Genomic DNA, 4,787 nt, shown 5'->3' on the forward strand with positions numbered 1-4,787 from the left:
AGTAACACCAGATCAGAAATCCGCAACTACAACCGCACCACCAATCACAACAATAAAATCATCCCCTATGTCCTCCACTTTAACCTCCCTGATCATTCTATAAACGATGTTTCAATCATGGCAATAGAACAGATTAACAATAAATACCGCTCAATCATCTTACACCGAGAATCATACTGGATCACCACTCTACGCACCCTCACCCCAAACGGAATCAATGTTGATAATTAGAACCAATGACCCATTGCATGCCCCACACACGCACACACACGCATTCACTTCACCTCACTTTACCTCATACCTGCACACCCAGTCGACACACTCTCACTGACACTGGAATTATAGGTAACTACTTTTGTATTTGAATTTATCTGATCTTGTGTAATATATACATATTCATATATATATGCATAATAATGTTTGGTAATTATTAAACCCGTTACATACCTTTTCGACCTATTTCATTGTTTAATTTACAGTCTCACCCGCCCCAACAGGCCACTTCATATAGTTTAATAGCCACATCTCTTTACCCCTATACAGTTTGGTATGCTTTTAGTATCTTGATCACTTGATTGTATCTGATTATTTGATTGATTATTACAATTTCTTTGCTCCTCATGGCTGTATGTTTATTTTGCTCCTGATGGCTGTATGTTTAATCTGTTATTTTGTTTATTATGTTGCTTACCGCTCAAACATCAATATAAATTACACGTATATATTTCCCCGCGCATGACAATGTACCCTTTTATGTCTCAAACTACAACTTGTATCACCAGTTACTTGAATACTATGTAAACGGATCAATATAGTTATGTACCCAAACACAAGATACAATATTGAAACGAGTTATCATTTTACTTGAAACATTATCCTCATTTTTTCACAGTATTACCTACACAAGACCCACTACTCCTCCTGATGAACAGAATCCCAAGTTAATTTCAATGCCGGTAAATACCTTGTCCTTTCACACACTTAAGTTTCCCAATCGTTTCTATTGTATTCCACCATCTCGTTCAAGTCATTACCCCCTCTGTTGTTATTTTTTGTTATCTTACTATAATCCTTCTGTTCTGTACTCAACCCCCTCTGTTGTTAATTTCTGTTATTTTTGTTATCTTAGTGTAACCCTTCTGTTCTGTACCCTTTGTTACACATTTACTTTGTTATTTCGACCTTATTTGTATGGTTTGTTCTGTTTGTTTCAATGCATTATAGGCCTGATGAAGGCCCCATTGGCCGAAAGCTTGTAATAAAGAGATACATGGAAGCTACGTCTTGCGTTGATGCTGAATTATTTACAAGTATATATATATATATATATATATATATATATATATATATATATATGTATGTATGTATGTATGTAGGTATGTATGTATGTATATATGTATATATATATATAGGCCTATGTGTGTGTGGGTTTGTTTGTTTTGTGTGATCGAGCCTATTTGGAACGTTGATTCATGATTTTGCCCCCCCCCCCCCAATCTGAAAAATGGATCGACGCCCCTGCTTCTCATAGGTATCTGTTCTTCATTTCAGATTTTTTGTTCTTAAAAACCACTCTTTTCCTGCCCAAATGAGCGCTCGGTTTCTTTATTTAGCGCTCGTCCCTTCCAAAATATGATTTGCCCCTTTCGCCACTTCTTTTTCTTTTGATCATAAAATTGATCCATTTTAACCTCGAATTAAATTTAGAACAAGTGTTCCTAACTATGATTCTGGAAAAACACATTTCAAATTGATGAATTTCATGTTTAATTATGTCGAGGAATACGAGGAAAAATTAAGCGTGTTCCATACGCACAACTGGAACGTTCCATCCTTGTCACATGCAGGACTTAAATAAGAAATGTGTCAAGAAATCAGAAGAGACAGCCATTCTTTTTCCCCCTTTAGTTTTTCCTTTTTATAAACAGGTAAGGGTAAAGTCACTAGCGTACCTATGGGGGCGGGCAGACTGCCCCCCTGACGAGTCACAACTGATCCCTGACGAGCCAGTAGCCCCCTCCTTTGAAGTTGAATACCTTTTTTTTCTTTTGCTTGTCATTTTTTTTTCTGGTGCGAAATGTCCTTCATATCCTGTTGAGGACCCCCCCCCCTTTTTTTTTTTATGGCTTGTCATTTTTTTTTCTGGTACGAAATTGTGTTATTTGTGGTTGAAGACCTTTTTTTTTTTCTTGCTTGTCAAATTTTTTGGCGGACGATTTTGCCCCCCCCCCCATCCTATTGAAAATCCTAGGTACGCTACTGGGTAAAGTACATAGGCCTATGTTAGGGTTGGGCTCAATTACAGAGTAATTGATCAATTACGTAATTAATTACATATTTTAGAGTAATTGTAATTTATAATTGATTTTTTAAAGGGAAAGTAATTGTAATTGAAATATTGTAATTGACGTCAAACACTGATAATTTCTTTTAATTAAATTCAATTACTTTACTCACTTTACTTTAACACTTAATTTTTTATTCGATTTACTCTGAATTCCTATTTTTCTTTTCCCTTTAATAGCTTTATTGTACTATCTTGCATGGAACTGTATCCTTTCAAATGTGGAGGAAATAGGAGATACTATAAAAATTAAAGTGCACAAATTGACCATTTGAAATATTTAAGAATTGCCAAAGATCATATTTTCAACAAGAAATCAAACTAAACTAGTAAAGTTACATTTCTTACATGCATTAGGAACAAATTATACAACTCTAATGACTAATATTACAACTTTTCTAAATTAGTACAATCTGGCCAAAAGTGCACCCTAAATTCATAATTTTGAGAAAAAAAATAAAACAATAGAAAAATTCACAAAAGTTTGCATGATAAACACATGGGCTGCGGAACTGTTTTCAAAGTGGGGGGGGGGGGGGGTGACCATGCCAAAAAATCACAATCATTTGGTCATGTTTACATTTTTTAAACGGATTTGGAAAAAAGTGGGGGGCTGAACCCATCCAGCCCCCCCCCCCCCCACTTCCGCGGTCCCTGAAACATTACACACTATACGAAATCTCAGACCCATACCTTGAAAATCTTTGTGTAGACAGTTTTAGTTCGTGCTTTGTGCTTGCATTAATTAGTTAGGCCTCATTGTGTTTGTAAAAATAAAGTTGAAATGTTCTTGAAATAAATTGTAAGATGTTAGATCGGAATACCTCCTCAAAAAATAACTTTTAGTGACTGATCGGGCTAAACATGATAAATGTGGATGAAGTGCTTTCCTTGCACCCCCTCCCCTATAGGCAAAAGTTGGATCTTCATAAAGTTGTTCGTAACTTAAGAGCGACTTTATGAATTTGAAGTAATCTATTGGAACTATTGAAATGAAGGAGATCTGATTACTGATATTTAGTGAATTCGTTCAATTTTTTTAGGCGATTCGGGTAATAAAGAAGTAAAAAATGATTTCATTTTCATATGTTACTAGTTATGAAGGAAAAAAAAACCTGTTAAAATAACCGTACGTGCCTTAAGATTCATGTGAGTGGAGTAGATAAGTCTTCCTTTTTTTTTAAAGAGTGCCTTTTTTGAAAGAAAATGTGTCCGTTTTTTCGCTGTACCCCCTCTCCAACGTTCAACTTTGCTCTGCCGCCCCTTTTTAACTGAAGGATCCTCATGTAGGGAGATGGAGCTCCTCTGGTTTTCATTGAATTTCTAGTATTTCTCTTCCTCCTTTGTCGTATCTTTAATTTCTCCTCTTTGCGCTCCTAAAAAATACTCCGAGATCTCCTTCCCTTTTTTGAACGAGGCATTTTTCTCAAAATCTCTTTTAAATGATTAAGTATCAATAAAGTGTTATAGTCTTGAAATAAAGATTTGACGTTTGATCCATGTTCTAAGCTGCTAGCACAAAATGTCAGGCAAGTACTTTGGTGAATCTTCGATGTAAACAGGGAATGCGCTATAGCGGGTGGAGGCGACCGCCCCATGATGGAAGCCAAAAATTTAGGAAAAGGGGACAAAAAAAGAGAAAGGAAGAAAAAGTTGTTTGCGTACTCTCAAAGTGCCACCCAAGGAACTTGTGCTCTCTAAATACACCTATCACTGGTAATGGCCTATTTTTAGCTACCATCTTTATCTCTTTCCGTATCATTTCAATCTTATATATTTCATTTGTCATTGTATTTATTCAGATTGGAAAGAAGGAGAACCAAACAACTTCTTCAATAATGAAGACTGCATCCAGGTGGACAGAACCGGCCTGTGGAATGATTACCCATGTACAGCCTTGCTATCTGCCGGCGTCTGCAAAAAGGCTGGTATGTTATTCGCAATAGTTAAGGGAGGGTCAAGTATTGTAACATTATGTTATAGTCCTATCCTTGTTGTAATTATTATCTTTTATTTGCCAATAAAAGGATATGCATATCACAGATCAAATAACGCGGGCTCGAAGCGCAAGCTGAAAATTCTTGATATTCAGGCCTAAAAAAGGGACATTATAATTTAAAAAAAAATAGTGAAAGCTAGATGTCCGAGCTAAAATATGTTTTGTATATTGACTTCAAAACTTGATATCAGCCAATTGAACAAGATAATGAATCTCATCATCAGATAGCAATGCGAGCGCGATCGAAGCACGAGCGAAAATTTTATACAGTGAGATGGAAGATTTCTTTATTTACCAATTTTTCCCCTCGCCTTGTTTCATTTACTCGTCTTCCTCCTCCTCCCTTTTCCCCTTCTTTTTTTCTTCTCTCTCATCTATTATTTTTCTTTTTTTTTTGCTCCGCCATTACGAAGGGACCGGGGTCCCTCCCCCTCCTGGATCCGC

General features: G+C 36.2%; 1 long non-coding RNA gene across 1 annotated transcript; it reads left to right on the plus strand.

The window, feature by feature from the left end:
- Nucleotides 1-294: 294 nt before the first annotated feature.
- Nucleotides 295-4,299, plus strand: LOC129253610 (uncharacterized). The gene is made up of 3 exons (XR_010292731.1): nt 295-345; nt 893-956; nt 4,147-4,299. It is a non-coding gene; the product is annotated as an uncharacterized LOC129253610 (long non-coding RNA).
- The last annotated feature ends 488 nt before the right edge of the window (nt 4,300-4,787 follow it).

Source organism: Lytechinus pictus, chromosome 2 (assembly GCF_037042905.1).
Source record: "Lytechinus pictus isolate F3 Inbred chromosome 2, Lp3.0, whole genome shotgun sequence".
Classification (NCBI taxonomy): Eukaryota; Metazoa; Echinodermata; class Echinoidea; order Temnopleuroida; family Toxopneustidae; genus Lytechinus; species Lytechinus pictus.